Source organism: Bacillus rossius, chromosome 6, assembly GCF_032445375.1.
Source record: "Bacillus rossius redtenbacheri isolate Brsri chromosome 6, Brsri_v3, whole genome shotgun sequence".
Lineage (NCBI taxonomy): Eukaryota > Metazoa > Arthropoda > Insecta > Phasmatodea > Bacillidae > Bacillus > Bacillus rossius.
This window is the reverse complement of record NC_086334.1, coordinates 22,722,978-22,745,338: the sequence shown is the minus strand read 5'-3', so window position 1 is coordinate 22,745,338 and position 22,361 is coordinate 22,722,978. Positions and strand designations below refer to the sequence as shown.

Genomic DNA, 22,361 nt, shown 5'->3' with positions numbered 1-22,361 from the left:
CCGAGCCTTGCACTTTTCGCTACGCTTTCATAGTCATCACCTTGACTTACCCCACCGTCTGCAAACAAGTTTCACTTAAAAAAAAAATAATTAAACAGTTGTTCTTCGTTTTCACTCCCAGAGAAGACATTACAACCAAGAGGAAAAACGCCAACAATGACGGACAACTGCGTGGATGCCCAGTTTTGTCAAAATGTTGTTAAATAGAATCACGAACAATTGGTTGTCAGACTGGAATTTACAAAACTTTCCCATGTCCACTCCCTCGTTTATTTTTAAGTAACTTCTGTACTGTAACCCACTCTGTTTAATGGCCTCCCACCAAGGTGGTACAGGATGTAATCAAATATCGTGATACGACAATATGGGAAACACTGGCCAATTATCATTGGCGAAGCGCGAGATAATTTACTGCATTGCTTTCACTCCACGCCGCTAGATGCCATTACTCTCACGCACTTGAAACACACTGTAAAAAAAAAAAACTTAGTTACACTCCACGCCGCCAGGTTCGTTCACATCACTTGTCTCGCGTATTTCTTACGAGATTCCTTTATTGTCCCTACTACAATACTTGCTGGAATCCCATCTGTAGGGTTCAAACTATGATTTATCGCACCGTGATTCGGTGAAAATTTCTCGTTTCCCCAACACAGCCATTCATTCTGCCGACGGTCCATCCTCGTCGTGTTCGATGACGTCAGTGTGGACGCCATTGTTCGAAGGCTAGCTGACTGCTGGTGGGCGCGCGACGAACGACCCCGCTCCCTTCCCCGGATCGGAGCCTGTGGCGTGGGCGAGGTACCTGGGCGGGGGGGAGGGGAGGTCGTGGGTACCGCCCCCTCTCCCCGTGCTGGTGTCGTATGGAACCCCACTGTCGACGTGTGGAACCACGTCACGTTTTGTTACGATCTAGTTTCTTAGCTACTGTCACTCTTTAGGTATATGCACGTTTCTAAGAAAGACAGACAGACGATCCATTGAAGTTGTCACCGTAGTGCGACTTCCCGGAAAATTTCAATTTCTACATATTATTTTTTCGTTTCATGATCCCTAGACCCAAATAATCGTAAACTCAAACGTTTATATGCTTATTTAATTTTCTTTACTGACACGGTAATTGAAATAATTTGGCACAAATAACTTATAGTGATACATATAATACATATATGCTGAAAAAAAAAAAATATCGGTCTCGTTCGTTAATGGGTGAAATTGGACAAAGGAGGTACCAATGAAAATCACTACGGCTTCGTTAGTTGTAAAATAATTAGTTTCTTTTTTATGTTATTATAGTATGTGTCGTCAGATATGAAAAAAAAAAGGGGGGGGGGGGCAATCTACGTCCAATAAATCCGGCATCTCACAGAGCGCCACTCAACTTTAATCGCCAAACTGTGTGTTACATCTCAGTTAGAACATGCTCGTTTCAAAAATTGATTAACACATCTGAATGCCGTCAGTTCAAGATGGCATTCAATAGAGTGGTGGCTTTGTCCTCGCGATTCCGCTCTAAAATTTTTTTTTTTTCTTTCAGGAAGGTAAAAATGGCTGAAAAAGATGTTAAAAATTGAAAGCCATTTATAATGCTAAGGCCACCGCTCATAAGTTTCATAGTTGCCCGCTCGTTGACCCTGACTCACTCGCCGGGAGTTCCTTAGTTCCTTGTCAGGACTTTTCGTATGAATTCATTCATATGCCTCTCTTGCAGTTTGTGTTTCGTCTCAAATTTTCTCAATCTTAGCTGTAAAAAGTCACGCAAGTATCAGCACGAACACTGCCGTGACCTTTTACAGTTTGAAAATAACGTTTAGTAGATATCTGGTGAGAAAATTTGTGACCTTAACAACTAATGCAAGGTAGGTATAGGAATACATGTACAGGAAAAGCGCTCAAATAAAAGTAACGACAAGGAAATGAAATAACCTTTCTGGTAAGTGAGACCGAGCCTTAACGTCGCCGGGTAAAAAAGAAACTTATGAGCGGTGAAAATTTTTTTATGGCTTTCAATTTTTGATATCACGCTTATTATTACTAGTAGATAATTTCTTAACATCCGTTTCAGCCATTTTTAACCTCCAAAAAATTAATTTTAGAACAGAAGCCCGAGAGCAAACTTGCCATTATTTTGAAGGTTCATATTAAACCCGACGGCGGCGCGCAGTTTTGAAAGAGACGGAGCAATCTGCTTTTCGGTTCAGGACCTTGCAAGAGACGATGCTGCCAGCAAGCCTCGCACTTGTCTCTCCCTAGTGACGCAGGCACACGCCTGGCTTTAAGGACGTAACTAGTCTAGTTTCCACCCAGCACAAGAACCTATCTTGGCGGCTTTTCCCCTTCCCCCCTTTTTTCAGTTTTTTTTTCCAAACCAACCAAACCAAAACCTTTCCCGACTACACCTCATATTTATTATACTCTTTAAAATATTTTTTTATATAACTTATATGGAGAATAAATATATATATATATTTATAGTCATTTCATTTTTAATACATCGTAAAATACAATTCTTTAAATATTTGACGATATACCTACATACATATATTTTTCAATACGATTAATTCAGTTCAACTTCCCTCCAACATTTTTATTCAAGTAAATATCTGTGGTAAATATGCCTGCCAGTTTAGCGGCCCTCCAAACGCGGCACCTGGGGCACAGGTGACCCCCCCCACTCACCCCCCCCCCCCCCACACACATACACACACTAGTTACGTCAGCGCCTGGCCTCTTGACGCCGTCGAGAGGCGCTGCTGGTCGCTAGGCGCGCAAACAAGTGTAGCTCTTCACACGTCCATCACGCAGCCGGAGAAATAAAAAAAAAATATGCGGCGCTTGTGACTTCTTTTGTTTGTGTTCGTCGGACGTTGGCATCCACACTCTGCCCGCCTGGTGCGGCGAGCATCCACACACCGTCCAGGGGAACTAATGCTGTTATTTAACGCATACATTTTTAATATTCACAGTAAAAATAACCCATCAAAACTTGTTAACGTAACTGTAAATGTGATCTGCATGTACCGCGTAACTTGTAAGGTTTCCAATGAATTACATAGACAACCTCAGACCCAACCGCGCCCCGGAGATTTTATCGCCTCCCCAGCCCCTCCCAGTGGACGGACCTGCATACACCTGCGATCTGTCGACGGTTCTTTTTCACGTTTTCGTGTTTTAGCTTGAGCCTGGCCTGAGTTGCTTCATGCAACCACCCCCCCCCCCTCCCAATTAGCGAAGTTTGGGATGGGTGTTTTCGATATCGGAACAACTGGGTCCACCACGTCAACTCTCTGCTTCCATGCTGGGTGGTATTCGGTTTTCCTCGCGGCAAATATCTCCTCGCACCAAGATCGTGATTATAATCTTCAACGAGGCGTGTGGAATAATAACAGGCTGTCCGAAGCCAGCTCCCGTTAAAAAAAAAAAAAAAAAAAAGCTCCTGTCTTGGTGATGGTTTTTTCCCCTCCTGGCGTTCGCCTAGAAGTTGCTGTCCACCGTAAATGATTAAATATTGATAAAAACAAAACACATGCATTGTTTCGATACAAACTTCAAGGTACCGGATTGAGACGTAGAAAGAATTCTCTCCGTACACCTCAGGTCTTTTGCCACTAATCTTAAAGAGTGCCGTTATGAGCAAGGCAGTGACATGGAGTGCAACAAAGTTCACGGAACACCTATGGACATGTGAAAATGACTGTAAAAATTACCATTTTGGCTATGTTGACAAGTCAAGCAGACGCGAAATGTTTTGAAAGTAGAGATCATCGTTGTCTGGAACTTGTTTTCTATTCATTTGGAACCAGGTTGTAAATCTGCTCATTAGTTTTCTGCAGAAACGTTTATTTCAAACACTTAACAGCGAAATTCCGCACCGGTTAGGCAGGCCCGCGTAAACCCTGCAATTTGGCGTGGCCTGCCTTGTTCTACGGGTTCTGGTGCCAGCAATTTCTTCCAAGTACTGCAAAATTTAACATTTAGATTTTGAAATTTGCACACTTGCTGGTTTGCCGTCGTCTCAAACATGTTTTTTTTTCCTAAACGATCCTATCTCTCTTAAGGCGGGCTTTCATGTAGCGCTGGAATGTTTTCTTTTTCTATCAGTTTTTTTATTACATCATTTTCAACTTAGATACAATCAGAAGCATTTCTGAAGTTCCCTTATTTGAATAATTCATTATCGGCTGTACAACAGCCCAGTATCAACAACTGCTGTTTTAAAAGACAAAACGGAATATCAGATCGTCTAAAACTAAGTAGAAGTGCTATTGTGAATAAAACAAACTGAACGCTGTATAACTCTCATCTATGAAAAGATCGAGTGTGGGTACAACGAAAACCAAACATATCCTTATCGAAACTCGGACACGAAATTTAACGTAGATTTCTTTAAAATAACGCCGAGCTTGATAAACATGTGCGCAAATTATGTTTTCAAATACATTTCTTGACGCGAATCACATGTAATTCCCGCAACCGCCGCTAGAATTCGCTGCCGGAGCAGAGCGAAAGGTCAAACTACATAGTGAAACGGCTCCTATAAAAACGGAAAAGACTTTGAAAAAAATACTAAACCCCAGCTTTGAACCTGATTTTCGACAAGGAATCTTATTAAAATACTTTCCATCTTGTTGAAATTCACTAAACAGTCAATGCTATTAAGTTTCCTTTTTTTTTTTCTTTGTGATGCCGCACGAGAAGTCTAAGATGTCCATCAAGTTCTGTCCCTGCCCGAACACGCCCGAATATTCACCTTCGGCCAACGTCGGGATTTGTTGTATTTTTGCGCAGGAAAAATGAATTGAAATATTAAAAGTGGTCGGTTAGTTTAGCTACATTAAATCACTTTAAAACACTATGGACGGTCAGTTAGGTTAGTATAGCTACATTAAAATAAACAGAGAAATATAAATGTATATATAAATAAACCCGAGGTTGGCCGAAGGTGAATATTCGGGCGTGTTCGGGCAGGGACAGAACTTGGTGCACATCTTAGGCTTCCCATGCCGCACACCGAGAGCCGACAGCAGCTGCGGACAGACATGGCGGCTCGCCGACGCGACGGGTAAGGCACCTGCGCGCGCGAGCAGCTCACGCGATGGCAAGTTGCGACGTGTCGGTGAGGCGGGGCTAGCCGCCGCCGAAGGAGCCGTTACAGTAACGGCGGGGGCCGGGCGCGCCCCTAATTGCGGGCATCTCCGCCGCGCAGATGCTGCTGCTGCGGAGGGAGAAATTACTGCCCGCTTTTGGGACTCCGCCTTACCCCCCTCCTCCTGCTCGCCGCACACACCTGCTCGCCCGGGGGCAAGTCCGCGATTCACTGACCCTACGGCCGTTGCCAGGTTCTTGTGAAGGAGTTTACTTTTACAGCACAGAGAAAAAAACACTGGATGTACACTAACTCGGATTATCAGGACTCTGACTAGGGATCAATGAACTGCAGGTTTTCCGCGCTCGTGCATGTGGCCGCGTTATACATGCCCGAATATTTACGAAAATGCTGAAAAAGAGGCAACAACCTAAACGATTGGAAAAGTTTGTTTGAAATTACCGTTCTCTTGGGGGGGGGGGGGGGGGAAATTGGTTGTCTGTAAAGTCGGTTTACGGACGATAGTTCCAACGTGACAACGTCATAACAAAACATTGATGAAATGATTGCATACTTTTATGAATAAAATTGAATCATTTTTATTGAATTATCATTATTTTGTATGGATACAAAGAAGGAGTGAAATGAAATCTACAATTTAATTGATAAATTTACTTTTATTTGCACTCATTAATTCAAATATGTTTATTACTTTAACGAAGAGATTATTTTAACTATAACTTTTATACATGTTTGCTATTTAACTTCTTCCAATCTGTGTTATTCTGTTAAGGATAGGACGATGATAGGAAAAGTAGGAAACGAATGGGAGTGTTTCAAGTTTAATGTGCCTCGAAACAGTCAAATCGATGGTTGTTCCAATCGAGTGGAAGTGAGATAGATTAGGCGCAAGCGTACAATTAGCGTAACGGAACACATCGTAACGGGACAATGTGCGTAACGGGACACTTTTTCGTGCGTGCAGCCGGCGTTCATCGATTTATTAGACGTTGTCACGTCAAAAACCTAAATCCAGCTTTGGACTTAATTTTCGACAAGGAATTTGATTACAATACTGGCCATCTTTTTTAAAATTCATAAAACAGTTAATACGATTGCGTTTTCTTTGTCATTGTGAACTTTGGTTCGCGCCATCGGCCATAGACCGTCGACAGCAACTCCTCGTTACACATTTCCGGCGCATTCGCGAAATCACTCCCGGCAACATGCCGTACACCTGAGAGCTAAGAAGATGGCTAGGTTCCTAAACTTGTTGGTGTGAGCCCGGACCAACGACGGCGTCGCTGGCTGGATCGGAGCGAGGCCTCGCCGCCGCGTCTCGGGAGAGAAAGCTGTCTCCACGGAGGGTCTGGCGAGAGCGCGGTCGACGCGTCACGTCCCATTTTCGCACCGCTCACGTCTCCCCCTTCCACCCTCCCACGCCGAGTCACGTGACACGCGCTCTCGCGCCGTGGCTGTCTATTCCTGATTTTTTCCCTCCTCTTCTTTGTTGGCCTACGGCGTTAGCCAGCAGCCATGGTTCAAAGCAGCGTAACTACTATATTAATAAGGTATCTACATGAAGGATAACGGTGTGGATGCCCGGTCTTCTCGGTAGAGGCCTATCTACCACAGAATTTGAAGGCCATGGAAGAGAGGAGTATTAGGATGGGATTAGTAACCGGCCACAACGGAATATTTACTAAAACACTGATGTGTAACATCTCAGCTCTCGGTCTACGGCATTTGGCGGGAACATAATTTCGCGAATGCGACGGAACTCAAGGAACGCGAATATGTGACAACCACGGTGCTGCCATCTGTGGCGGATGGCGAGATCCGAGGTTCACAAAGACAAACAGGAAAGTTAATAGCATTGACTGTTTAGTGAATTATTGGTAAGATGGGAAATATTTTAATTACATTCACTGTCGGAAATCAGATGCAATAATACAATTTGCGTGTATTTATCACGCTCGGAATGATTTTTAAAGAATTCTACTTTAAATGTCGTGTCCATGAATTTGATCGTTACCGAAGCTAGAAGTTATACATCACTGGCGAGTAGTGAAAGACTCGTTCAATTTTTTTTCATTATTTTCTCGTTTACTTATTTATTTACCCGTGTACAGTTCGGCCGAGGGCCGGTTTTCAACAAATACGTGTCTTTCATACGCCTACATTCAACATCATCTATCCTAATAATAGATTATAAATAAGTAATTTTGAAAAACAGAAACAAACTTTTTAAAATATATATCATTACACTAACATGGTTAGCCTAGATTCCAATTACACTGCATTTCTGGAACAATACTCTCATTGGAATTATTGTTTCGACTAAAATTGTGGTAAATCAGTCCACCTTTTGCTGGCCTTGTATGTAGAGGATTTTCTGTAAACTGTACTTCCATGTACTCATGATCATCGATCATCAGCTGTATACAGTACTCCCACGTAGTTCACTAAAGAAATACTGACAAATATTTAAAAATAAATAAATAAAGTTTAATATTGGAAGAGACAACATTTTTTTAAAATGTTTCTTGATTTTAGTTGCATTTCGGTGTTACATAGTGTATTAACTGGCATTTCGGTGTTATGGCCGGGTTTATAAACTACGTAAGGGACGCAACGTCGCAATAACGCAACACGAAACCAATGCAAGAAAATCACGGTCGTTTAAAAGCACGAAAGTCACAAGATGTCAACAACCCTAAAACTTGAAATTGTAAGAACAGTAAAAAACTAATTTATTCTCCGGGTTTATTTTGATAATTCATGTTTATCATGAAAACTAATTAACGGGGCGATAATTTCATTTAAAATTATTTTCTTCAACTTCGCGAAAGTTTACACACATCACACAATATCGTGACCTATGCACATACGTCTGCGTCTTAAAATGTTTTCGGAACGTTTCACTTCAAATATGGAGGGCGGAAACGCAAGCCGAAACGCAAGAAGTTGAAGTTGGGAGATGCTGCGGTTGATTTTTTTTTTTTTTGCGTCTTGCGTAGTTTATAAACGAGTATTTGCAAACGTCATTATTGAACTTATCGCGTCATTGCATTTCTTGCGTGTGTGAATGGACTTTTATTTTTCACGCGAAGTTATTTCGGTTACAACGCAATTCACCGCAAAACACCGTCCACTGATCGTCATCAGAGCATGGTTTGCGTGCGCGCCGCTTGGAGCGCTGGTGCTTCGCGCCCTTGACGGCCGCGCGAGTGCCCGACCGTCTTCCCACGCAACGGGACAATAAGCCGCGTCATCCACGCCCCTTCGCCCCTCCTCACCCTCCTGTCCCACGTCGCCTTCTTCTCGTGTCTCATTTATTCACGCCTTCGATCTCCGTGTCGAGCATATTCGTTCTCCCTCGCTACGTGTCAGCTGTCGCAACATCGCCCGGATACAAGCGCGCGCCCGAGCCAGAGGCCGTCAGGGGCGGCTGCTGGGCCAATCAGGGCCCTCAACGGCCCTTTTTGTTTCTTTTCTATTTTTACGTAAAAAGTTATGAGCATTAGTGATAAAAAAATTTAAATTGTTACTAGAAAATTATTTTAAATTTCAATTTAGTTTTAATGATTTCACATTATACATCTTTCAAAATATATATTCCCTTATACAATAACGTAATTTCACCGGAATGTGATCGTTAGAATTTTTAAAATCAAAACCATATGTAATTTAACATGAAAAGAGTTTCGAAAAATGTTAAGATAAACTAAAAAAAAACCTTCGTCAAAATTTAAGTTTCGGGTTGGCTTAAACATTTTGTTTTCAATACCTTATTTTTTCCAAATTTCCTAGGGAGGCTCCCCCGAAACCGACATTTCTGCAGGTTATTCATCCCCCCCCCCCCCCCCCCCCCACAAATACTAGGTTCCCGCATAAATAATATTCCAGGGCCCTGCAGAGTCTAGGACTGCCACTGACTTCTGCCGTACAAAATAATGATGCAGTTATAAAAACAAATTAAATAGATCAGAAATTGGTTTTGTGGTATTTTCAAAATTTATGGTCTCAAATACTGAACGTTTGTACTTCCATACAGCTCTTTGATGAAATAAAAATTTTAACTCATGAATTTAAGTGTAACTTTCAAAATAAATAATAAAATATGAACTTGGGAGGGACTATCTTCGTTAACACCCCCCTCTTCCCCAATTTCCCCCTTCCACACATTCCTTCAGGAGCCTCTCTTGACCCAAGCTGCGCAGTGACAGGTTCCTGGAACGGCTTACGTGCCGTTAGAACTGTCAGAAAGCAAACACACCTGTCACGACCGCGCTGTTAGCGTATTATTGCAGTTATTCATGTACATATGTACAATCACTGTGTATGAATGAGTCAATTTGTGTACAGTATCGAACTCCATAACAACGATTAATAATTTTAACAAAATCAAGTGGAAACAAACGCATGAGCAATTGTTTACTTCATCTTATTTTTATTAGATATGCTGGGAAACTGTAAGCATAACTTCCTTAGCCGGTGCCATGCATGTATCTTTCCGCTGAGATAACAGGAACAAAATATTACAATACCTTAATTATCTTTGTTTTAGTTACGACAGTTAAACAATTATAATAAATTTGTGGGTTCTCAAAGAATGAATGATGATTATTTAAAGAGTTTGTATCCTAAGTTATTTTTCTTTAATTATTTCGTGTTTTTGTAAATGTTTGTAATAATTTCATATCATAACCATGTTTAATTGTTTATAAAAGTTTTTTTTTTACTAACCAAGTCCTTAGTTAGTTGTTTTTTTAATGAAAAAGATTAATTTTTACATTAGTCCTAGCATGCACTGAAAGCATGTATTCACGTGGTTTACAGTTTTGTATTAACCGTTCGTTTGTAGCCTTCATCTTAAAACTCTTTATTATTAGACCAATAAAAAAAAATAAGTTTTCCAAAAATCCTGATAGCTAAGGTTTCTATGGTTTCGGGAAAACCTAATTTTATTTATTTAGTGAATGAATGTTTTCCTAAAAATGAAGAGTTTTAAGAGGAAGGCACGTACGTACGATTAATCCAGAACTGAAAACAATATTCCACATGTTTTCATGATTTCTTTACATGCTAGGACTGACATAAAAAAAAATGGCCCTTAAGTTAATTAAAAATAATAATAACGTGTTTAGCATAAAAAATTGGTTGTCTGTAAAGTGGGTTTACGGACGATAGTTTAACGTGACAACGTCATAACAAAACATTGATGAAATGATTGCATACTTTTATGAATAAAATTGAATAATTTTTATTTTAATAATAAAAGAATAAATACTTGAAATTATACTAGTAATCAGGTTTTTAAAATGCAAGAATAATTAACCTTTATTGCCGAAATTGTTGTTGTAATAAGCAAACAAAAACACATTAACTTTTCACTTCACTTTATAAACAGCCGACGAAACAGTTCACGTGTAGATGTAAGTTGTGTGCTGCCGCTGTCTTTCTTCTCCTCGGACGCATAGGCCAATCGAGTGGAAGAGAGATGGATGCGGCGCAAGCGTACAATGAGCGTAACGGGACAAAGCGTAACGGGACAATGTGTGTAACGGGACACTTTTTCGTGCGTGCAGCCGACGTTCATCGATTTATTAGACATTGTCACGTCAAGAAAGCCTTTTATAAAGATGAGTGTATTTGAAATCACGTGCAAGGAGCCAAGCAGTTGAGGACAGTGGAGACGGGTGCACCCGACAGCGCAGTTCGGGGAAACTGCGGGAGGGATGGTAGAGAGCGCGGCGGGGACGGCATTCCTGCGGCATGCTGGTCCGGGGCGTCGCCGCTCCCCGGGCTCCGGGCGGGTACGCCCCGCGACGTGGCAGCTGTCTCCCCTCGTCCCCCCGCCGGGCGACCTCCGCCCCGTTCTCGACATCGCCGTGCCGTGTTAGTCTGGCCGCAGGTTCGTCACCACAAAAATAGGTTTGAAAACACACGTGCGACTTATGGTTAGGGACAGGAAAAATTCGCGGGTTCAATGACCTTCATGGTGAACTCCATAGTTCTACGTACACTCGGTCAAATGTCACCCACTCATTGGCTGCTGTCTTGTGAGACGTCCCAACGTAGCAGCCTGTGATTCGATAAAGCTTTGGTTGGGTGTTTCTCATTGGCCCAGAGTCATCCAGGTGAGTTGTTAGCCAATAGCAGAGGCAGCACTGAGGTATAACTATTTGTATTTTAGCCTATCGCGAAATGAATTCGCGAATTTTTACGGTCTCTACTTATGGTCTATACGTAGGGGCATGCATATTTCGCGAAAAGGATTTCCGAGACGAGTTAAAAGTCAAAACACTGTAGAATCGTACGTGTTTCGTGATCGGGTGTGTTTCTTTTAGGTGCATGTCGAATGTGACAACTCCAATCACAGAAAATTCAGTGCGGAAGCAAACGCTGTCCTGAGTGGCTCGGGTCAGATAAGGCAACGACTTCTCTCGCAAGACATCCGCCAATCACAAGGAAGAACCCGCTGGTGCGGGTATACCTTGTTGCAGTCGAATAGGCGTTCAGAATTTTTTTTTTTCGCGAAAAATACCTGCCCCCAGCTATATGTGTTTGAATTTTGGGCTGAACAACATTTTTTATTGACAACAATAGAAAAAATATTTATGTTAGAACTCTGAGCATCTGGCTAATGGTTAACAGAATGAAGTTAAAACTATTTCAGTGAAATAATTGGGGGGGGGGGGGATATTTCGATAAAAGCGAATTTTTTTTAAATAATTACCAAACTCCGGTTAATTCTATAAAGTTTCCCTTTGGCTTTGTGAACTTTGGTTCACGCAATCCGCCATAGATGGCAACACCGTGGTTATTACACATTTACGTCCCTTGACTTCCGTTACATTCTCGAAACTACTCCTACCAAATGCCGTAGACCCAGAGATAAGATATTATGCATCAGATAATTAGATAATCAGTGTATTTAGTTTGATTGATTGTGAGCTTTTGTCACAGACTTCCCGCTGCCACCAACCGTCATCTGAACAACCGTCGCCGCCGGCTGCCCAATGCTGGTGCTCTGCGCCTCCGCCTGTGCCCGTCGACTTGTGCGGCGGACACGAAAGAGGCGGGGTGTTGGTCTTGTAGGGAGGGGGGGGGGGGGAGGGACAGGAGCGGTGAGAGGTAGAGAGGTAGTTTTCTTTGATGTGGGCAAACACTGGAGGCACACAGCACAGCGGTCCACCGGGCGTCCGCCGAGGCGAAGGACCGGGAAAGCATTCTCTCGTGCTCTTGCTCGCGTCTAGGCACATCCACGGAGCAGAGTGGCCGTCCGTATTAATACCTTAAATTTTTCCTTTGGCTTTGTGAACTTTGGTTCCGCGTCATCCGCCACAAGATGGCAGCACCGTGGTTACATATCTCTAGTCCATCCACGAAACTACTCCCGCCAAATGGCTATAACCGAGAGGTTAGATGCCACGTAGAGTACGAGACAACTTCTTAATCTCGGTTCATTCCTAACTCGTGCTGTGTCGCGACCACCATTTCAATTCACAGACGGATATATATATATATATATTAAGCTGACTGCGGGGCTGCAAATATGGAGGGATCGCAAATTGTGGCCCGCGGAACATGCTCAGGAGAATCCGCGCGACCCGAGAGTTTTGCGCGCGGTAATTAACCGACACGTCAGCTCTGTCCAATGTGCTTGTTATGTTCTATACTGCCCTTGTCTTGACCTATATGCATGCAATAAGTACCAAACATTTACAATTATAAAGTTTTCCATAAAATATACGTAGTCTATATTTGACATCATTAGGTTTATCAACAACTTTACTGTCAATATGTCAATATTTTGCAAGAAAAAACGGGCCAGCGAAACTTCCTCTGTGAGGGGATTCTTAATTCCAGTAAACCCCCCCCCCCCCCCTCTCCAGATCTACGCCCAAGGCTGACGGTATACGTGCGTTGCGGACACGACATTCAAACGCAGAATTAATTTTAACTAGAATGTATGAGTAAATAATTTGACTGACCAAACATTGGTAATTTCATTAACTTTTATTTCAGTTGTTCGGGTGTTTGCTGGCAAAAAGGGCACAGCCGTTGGGGAAAATATGCGAGCCGCCTCCTTGGGTTGGGTCGAGGTTGTGTTGGCTGCGCAGAGTTCGACAACACCCAGTGCAGTAAGTAGTCCATGCCTTTTCCGAAGTAAAAAAAAAGAAGTAAAGGGACTATTCAGGTACCACCAGGCATCCAGTATGTCACAGTTAACATGACTCTGTACTTTATTCGTTTTCTACCCTCCCCCTCCCAGCCGGCGAGCCCTTCACTCCCGAGCGTTGCAATTTTCGTTACGCTCAGATGGGTCATTCGCCTCGATGACTTACCCTAACGGCGGTAAAGAAATTTCAGTTTAAACATATATTTTTTTTCCTAGCTAATGCTCACACATGGGAATGGGGATTCAACATGAAAGCATGGATTTGGGCCGGTAACCACAGGGTCGGGCTAGACAGGCAAACATTTTTTCAGTTTTCATTCCCTTGTTTGTGTAGTTTTCTGTGACAAATAATAACATTAAAGGGAACAAGTAGAAGTAAATGGTTATTAGCACGTAGTTTAAAATGCTAATTTTATACATTTTCGATTTAAATAGGGTTTTCATGTTTTCGTATTATATAACTTTCAGAGATTTCATTGCCGCCTATAATAATTTATTTAATACTTATGTATTGCAATAAAATAATATTATAATACAAGTAATTATATTTATATATTATTTCATATTAATTAAATATTCGATTAAAAATATCTACGTATTGAATAAAACATAATTAACTATTTGTATTATATAAGATATTATATTCGATAATAATGAAATAAAAATGGTTCAACATCTATGTACAAATAAGTATTTATTATATTATTTAATATTAAGGAATTCAATTTATTTAACAGCGATTTCAAATGGAAATTTTATCATTGGAATTTATAAAAATTAACCCGAGTATAATTTATCAGGAAAGAATATCAAAATCTCTCAAGATAAATTAGCAAAACCACCGTCGGGGATTATTTGAAGTCAAGGTTGGCTGAGAAAACGTCGCTTTCAAGGTTTTTTTTTTTCTTCCAATTATTCGGGGGGGGGGGGGGGGGGGGGGTGTCTCCACAGACTCCCCCGTGCGGTACCGCTCCGAGGTAAATGGCACACGCCACCGCCTGGAAGCCCGGCGGGCGAGGAGAAAGCCGCCCCTCCGGCCCTCCGACCGCGGCGAGTGAAGGGAGAGACGTGTAGGCGCGGGCGCGCAGATATTCCGCCTACAACTCACGTAGTTTCGGTTCCCTGCAAGAATTTCCGAAGATTTCCGGAGTTCTGCGTTTTGGTATTAACGCCACTTCAGCCGCTAAATCAGAAGTTTCCAATGAAAACAAGCATGTTGTGACTGACCTAACCTAACCTAACCCTTCGATTTTTTTTTAATTTCAATTTTTGAGAGAAATCCGAAGTTGCACGAACGTGGTAGGGAACCGAAACTACGTGAGTTGAAGGCTTCCCGTACGCCATTTGGCGGGAGTAGTTTCGTGGATGGACTAGAGATATGTAACCACGGTGCTGCCATCTTGTGGCGGATGGCGCGGAACCAAAGTTTACAAAGCCAAAGGAAAACTTTAAGGTAGGTATTAATACAATTCCTTGTTGGAAATCAGGCCCAAAAACCCAAGTTCAGTTTTTTTTTTTCAAGGTTTTTTTTTTCGCTTTTATCGGAGCTGTTTCATTAAAAAAATTTAAATTTTGGTCTGGAAATCGAATGATTTTGATAGTCGACGTAGCTGCTCCGGCAGCGAATTCTAATTGTTAAGTGTATTCTTTAAAATAATGCCGAGCGTGATAAATGTACGCGAATGGTGTTTTAACTACATTTGAAGACGCGAATCACACGTATTTTCCGCACCCGTCGCTAGAATTCGCCGCCGGAGCAATTACGTCGAATATGGAATCATTCGATTTGCAGACCAAAGTTTAAACTTCTTTTTCTAATGATTTAAAAACGAAAAAACTTGGGGGAAAAAATACTAAACTCCTGTTATGGACCTGATTTTCTACTAGGAATTTGATTAATACCTGAAAGTTTTCCTTTGACATTGTGAACTTTGGTTCGCGCCATTCGCCACAGATGGTAGCACCGTTGTTACATATTTCCGTTCCATTCACGAGATTACTCCCACCAAATGCCGTATAAGCAGAGACCGGAAAAATTCGCGAATTCACTTCGCGATAGGCTAAAATAAAAAAAATAAAAAAAGTTATACCTCAGTGCTGCCTCTGCTATTGGCTCACCACTCACCGGGGTGACTCTGGGCCAATGAGAAGCACCTGACCAAAGCTTTATCGAATCACAAGCTGCTACGTTGGGACGTCTCACAAGACAGCAGCCAATGAGTGGGTGGCATTTGAACGAGAGTAGTATAGGATAGTATTTTCTGGCACAGGCTTCCAGGCTGTGGTGCTGTGTGTCCTTTCCGCCATCTTGGATTTTGACGTCACGGCGGCCATCTTGGTTGACCTTGACCTTGACCTTTGACCTTGACCTTGGATTTGATCCTCAAAACTTGCCAAATTTGGGCAAAAATTGCCCAAAATTCCTCAAAAATCGCCAAAATTCCCATTTCTGTGAAAAAAAAAATTCCACCAAAAATTCTCAAAAAATTCCACAAATTAAAAATTTCTCTTTTCGAGGGAAAAATTTCCCGTTTCGAGGGAAAAATTCCCGTTTTTAATCCTTAAAAATCCCAGCGACTAGAAATTCCTAAAAGCGGCTTAAAACTCCTAAGAGCTAGCCGCTCTAAGCCGTCGAGGTCATGACTTTGAAAACTAGGATTATGACCGTCATTTTGAAAGATGACGTCACCGTTGCAGTTTCCGTTACGCCCGCCATCTTGAAAATCCGCAATTTTTATGTTAGAAAATCGGGAAAAAAATTAAAAATCATTAAAAAAATTATTTGATCGAATTAAAAAAAAATATTAAAAACCACTGTTGCAGTTATCTTTACGGTCGCCATCTTGGATTATATAAATGTTGCATATTTCGTTACACCCGCCATCTTGGTTGAGTACCATGTCATTCTTACACTTTACGTTACGACCACCATATTGGATCCTATTAATGTTGCAATCATCGTTATGGTCGCCATCTTTAAATTTAGTCACCATCTTGAAATTTAGACGCCATCTTGGAAATCCGTAATTTTTATGTTAGAAAATCGGGAAAAATTCCATAATTTATCAAAAAATTAATGTAATTGAATTCTGTTTGATTATATCGATGTACGTCCTTGGTTCGACACCGGTGAGGGCAAAAAATAAAAAAAAATCAGATCCTTCCTCCACAGAAGCCACCTACAGACTGACCTACCACCACCAATAACTAGGTATTTACCATCAGCTGGTATGACGTCATGTCCGCCATCTTGTCTTTATCCGCTGGAGGGATCCATCTTGTTTTCGTCTGCTAGAGTGTGCTGGAGTCATGTTAGTATAATGTTCTGTTCACCATAACTTTGACCTTGACCTTGGCCTTTGACCTTGACCTTGAACTTTGACCTTGACCTTTAAATTTGACCTTGACCTTGATGTCCATCATGGATCCGACATTTTATGTTCAGTACATGCTACCAGGAGCTACCACCTGCCAGAGTACTCCATCTTGTGTGTGTACTTGTATTATGGAGTACATTTCCATCTGGATAATTTTATTCTAACCCACTACAGTGCAGTAATCATTTATTACCGAGGTGCCCCAGCCATCTTGAAATTCGACCACCATCTTGAAATCATGTAATAATGTAGCTAGAAAAGCGGGAAAAAATCCAAAATTCATTAAATAAATCACTCATTAACTTACATATTGATTCGATTCGCTCCAGTCCTTGGTTCGATCCCTGAATGATGCAAAACATTTAATTTTATATAAAAAATAATAATTTCAATAAACCATGTTCAAAATTCTTAAAGAGTCTTTAAATCCTCTACTGCCATCATCCTATCAGACATCAAGACCACCATATTGGAAATTCATAATTATAATGCTAGAGATTCGTGAAAAAGTTCAAAATTCATTAAATAAATTTGTAATCTATATACTGATTGATTAAAACGACTAAGGTCCTTGGTTCGATCCCTGGCCGATACAAATCATCTTTAATTTTAAAAAAGTACCAGAAAAGTGTAAGGTTCGAGAAATAAAACACCTCAAAGTCTTTTACAAACATAATATTTATTACACAATTTCTATCCTACTACAGAATCACTTGCGAAAGCCAGCAATCTTATAAACATTTAGCCCTGCATAGACTTGCATCGACTACTTCTTAGCTCCAAATGGCTCCAAATGCTCCAAACGGCCTTCAAAAGGCTCCAAATGCTCCAATAACCACCAAATGCTTAACACAGCTCCAAATGGCTCCAAATGCTCCAAACGGCCTCCAAATGCTTGACAGCTCCAAATGGCTCCAAATGCTCCAAAACAGCTCCAAATGCTCCTAATGTCTCCAAATTGCTCCAAATGCTCCAAATGTCTCCAAATGCTCCAAACGGCTCCAAATGCTCCAAATGTCTCCAAAAGGCTCCAAATGCTTCAAAAGGCTACAATTGCTCCAAATGGCTCCAAATGCTCCAAACGGCTCCAAATGCTCCAAATGCTCCAAACGGCTCCAAATGTCTCCAAATGCTCCAAATTGCTCCAAATGCTCCAAACGGCTCCAAACGCTCCAAATGGCTCCAAATGTCTCCAAAAGGCTCCAAATGCTTCAAAAGGCTCCAATTGCTCCAAACGGCCTCCAAATGCTTGACAGCTCCAAATGCTCCAAATGGCTCCAAATGCTCCAAATGGCTCCAACAGCACCAAAAGGCTCCAAATGCTTCAAAAGGCTCCAATTGTTCCAAGAGCTCCATCTTCAATTGATTCCAACTGATTCCAATTACTTTTCTTATCGAACTTGGCATGGTTACTAACATGTCTTTATTAGTATACATTTTGACTGGCAGTGGTAACGTATTTTGCACCTTTAAGTTATAAGTTTTATTTAGAAATCAGATTTCGATAAATGGTAGATACCATTTGGAAAGAAAATATATTAATTTATCTTCAAGTTTATACACATACATTAAATTTAAGCCATTATTGTATGTAGCCAGCTTCCCTCAGTTCTTTGAGTATGAAGGATATTTCTTTAATGTTCGAATAGTTTCCTGCACAAAGCGATCCATGTAGTAGTCGTAGCCTGTCAACCAATATGTTAGGATCTTCCCATGAGGTATAATCAAACTCTTCTGCTGCGTTCATCATCCTTGCATGTTTATAATAAATATTATTATCTCTGGTGTCTTTCGTTTTAACACCAACCTCAAGGTCACTTTCGTCATCGTGCCAGTGATTATCACAAGCTTGATCAGGATAATTTATTTTATTACGACGTTTCCATCGTTTTGGTCTCAAACCACCATCACAGTCTTCGCTCTTGCATGCTTTTGGTGCTTCAGCACAGTACTCAATCATGTCAGCCTTAGTTGTGTCAGCACAGTCTTCGTTCACGCCAGCTTCTGATGTGTCACCACAGTCTTCAATCATGTCAGCACCACAAACTTGATCAGGATAATTTATTTTATTACGTCGTTTCCATCGTTTTGGTCTCAGACCGCCATCACAGTCTTCGATCTTGCCTGCTTTAGGTGCTTCAGTACAGTTCTCAATCATGTCAGCCTTAGATGTGTCAGCACAGTCTTCGTTCACGCCAGCTTCTGATGTGTCACCACAGTCTTCAATCATGTCAGCACCACAAACTTGATCAGGATAATTTATTTTATTACGTCGTTTCCATCGTTTTGGTCTCAGACCGCCATCACAGTCTTCGATCTTGCCTGCTTTAGGTGCTTCAGTACAGTACTCAATCATGTCAGCCTCAGATGTGTCACCACAATCTTCAATCATGCACGCTTCAGATGATTCATCAAAGTCTTCGACCTTGTAAGCTTCAGATGGTTCTCCATCTTTCTCATTTTCATGGAGACGACTAGATATTGGAGTAAATATATTTTCATTTCTAATGTGGTTACAACTTTCTTCGTTTGTTTTAAATTTTAAATTATTATCTTGATCTAGATCAGTAATTTTAGCATTAGCTTTTTCGCCTTCGTTCCTCTTCCGCGATGTTGTAGCCCAGTCTTCGTTATCTTTATTCATCTTAATTGTACAGGTCTTGTAATGTCTATCCAAGTAATATCTTCTACCAAAGGATTTCTGACACTGACTGCAATGAAATGGTTTTTGACAAGGACCCAAATTACACTCGCTTCTCTCATGTCGTTTAGCATTCTTTCTCAAGGTAAACACCTTGCTACAGTATCTACAGTGATGACGTTTCGATACAGCGTCAGATCCTAAATCGGAATTCATATTAGTTACCGAGACTAATGCCAGATGCAAACTAAGAGTTTTAAATTAGATATATTACTTAAATAGAATTTTTTAATTATTTCATCAGCGAGAATTAATTTATCTCATTCAAAGGTACTTTTTGCAAGTAGTTCTGCTTTTCAACAACAGATGTCGCCACATGTTACTTGCAGGTAAATAATATTTAGTTCTTTTATGCGGGATGCGGGATGCTCACTAACGATCGAAATAGAACGATGGCTTCGATAGACTCCAAGGAGAAGGAAGTTCGTCCATCCTGTTAGTGCTTCTTAGATTTCTCAGAAATTATTTTACTGAGTAATGATAATTTTTTTTTTAATTTCCGCCTGATAAAAATATTACAAGTAATGATTGAGTAGCAGAAGTTCACTAATTATATGCAACCTTGAATAAAAAATGTCATGCTTCATTAAGTAAAAAAATCCTTCATGCAGAGATAAATTCCTCATCAGTAACCAGAAGCACTCGGAGAAAACCATCAGATGTCTAGTCAGGATTAATCAGAAGCACCCAGTGAAAACCATCAAAATATTGTCAAGAATAATCAGGAGCACACGGAGAAATCCATCAAAATATTGTCAAGAATAATCAGGAGCACACGGAGAAATCCACCAGAATACTGTCAAGAATAAACGGGAGCACACGGAGAAAACCGCCATAATATTGACAAGAATAATCGGAAGCACACGGAGAAAACCGCCACAAGTTTTCTTTGATATCATAAAATTTCAGGAAAAAATAATAATAAAAAATAAAAATAAATTAATAAAAAATTCAAAAAAATAAAATAAAAAATATATAAACAGATTCTGCTAGCTTGTGAACTTCTCATTGTTGAGCAAAGATATAGTTCTAGTACAAGCCAGAATTTTATGTATTTTTTATTTTATTTTTTTGAATTTTTTATTAATTTATTTTTATTTTTTATTATTATTTTTTCCTGAAATTTTATGATATCAAAGAAAACTTGTGGCGGTTTTCTCCGTGTGCTTCCGATTATTCTTGTCAATATTATGGCGGTTTTCTCCGTGTGCTCCCGTTTATTCTTGACAGTATTCTGGTGGATTTCTCCGTGTGCCAAGGGCGCCCATACCCGGGGGCAGGGGGGGGGCCGTGGCCCCCCCCTAGCTTTCAGGGAAGGAAAAAAAATATAGTGTAGTCAGGTGTTTTACTTTAAAGAAAGTTATTTAAATTCGGTATTATGTAGAAGTGGTTCAACACGAAGATATTATTGTATATCGTTTTTTACATGTCTACTTCATTTTTTATGTTAGTTGAAGCATTAGTTTCTGCTGCTGCGATATAAGGTGTTGTGAACAGGGAGAAAACGCTGTTCAAGCGCAACGCCCGTGGCGAGTCATTCCCCTTCGTAATCCTGCCCAAGCTCACTCGATAACACAACGCAACAGATTTAGACAAGTCAGAGTTAGACGACGCGACAGTTGACATGTACTTGTAGACGGCAAAATGTTTTGCTACTTTTTCGTCATAATAATGTGTATTTTCACAAATAACATCTCAAAACAGAGATTTTTCAATAGTCTTTAGGTCTACAGTTTTATGCATCTGGTCTAGATTTAGTTTAGTGTATTCAGTCAGTAAAGATAACTTAAGTGTAAATAAATCAGTGAAAAGTGTAAAGATAAAAACCATTGTTATTATGTAGTGTTTCTTAGTTTTCCTCATTCGTCACATCCGCTCAGAATATTCACAATTTTTAAGGTAAGCTAACACCTTTAAAGTTACTCAAATAAGAATTATTGTTCAGAAAAGTCTACAACGTAAAATTTATGTTGGAATTTTGAATTTAGAGGAAAACCACTTTTTCCCCTTCAAAAGTGTTTAAAGGGATAAGGATTCCGCTACCTTCAGTAGACTCGGAAGCAATTTACACTGGAATCTCGATTTTACGTACGCTCACGGTCGCTTGGATTGCATTCGTAAAATCTTTATCTTCATAAAATTTTAAACACCCCACCCCGTGAAGATACATGTTATAATTTATTGAACGGAATATATATATAATATAAAATAGTAAAAACAATGACTGCCGTCTGCCCTCTACCCTCCCCTGCGTTCCCCTTATTTTTTTTAGCATTCCACAACTTGCCTCATTGCACGAGTGATATAAAAGTGACATCACAGCGACTAAACACAGTTGCACCACGCATTGCATCATGTTAACTTTTGTGTGGTGACAGTAGGTTGTCCGACATGCCTTTCTTGGATATCTTTCCTTTTCGTAAGACGCGTGCTACTAAAATAAATTTATATTTGAGTTTGCAAACTTGTCCACTCCTTGCCAGAGACGACTGAACACAGACGAGACTATCCAGGGTAGGGTTGATGAGCTGGAAGAATTCCCTGCCTTGCATTTTTATGGACTTCACCTTATCATATTTATCAGTTAATCTTTAACAGATCGGCTTGAAAAATATTAATGAACGCACTTTTAGTAACATAATCGAGGAGAACAAGCACACAGTTCAGTGTACACCTGTATTGTTTCATAAAAGTGATCATAGGTAGGGATTGGAAAAATTCGCGGTTTCAATGACCACTAGGATATACTCCACGATTCTCTATGTACTCGGGCAAATATCACCTGGCTATTGGCTACCGACTCGGGACACCTGTTTATTGCGATTATTATGATTCGATACTTCTTTTGTTGAGTGTTTGCCATTGGCTCAGAGTCCTTCAGGTAAATTGCGGTCCAATCACTGACGCAGCATTAAGCTAAACGAGTTTGGATTCCAGCCTGTCTTGAAAGGAATCCACGAATATTTACGGTCTCTAATCATAGGCTTATTTGGTGAAGAAAAACGCTGC

At 40.7% G+C, this 22,361-nt stretch overlaps 1 protein-coding gene across 2 annotated transcripts in view; it reads left to right on the top strand.

Moving 5' to 3' along the window:
- LOC134532848 (uncharacterized) overlaps positions 1 to 22,361 on the top strand; it is a 79,727-nt gene that overhangs the window by 18,702 nt on the left and 38,664 nt on the right. The window contains exon 2 of one of the 2 annotated variants that reach the window (XM_063369835.1): positions 13,121 to 13,236. The exons of the other annotated variant lie outside the window; for it this stretch is intronic. The gene's annotated coding sequence lies outside the window, so the exon portion shown is untranslated. The remainder of the gene's footprint in view (positions 1 to 13,120; positions 13,237 to 22,361) is intronic. 2 annotated transcript variants of the gene reach the window in all.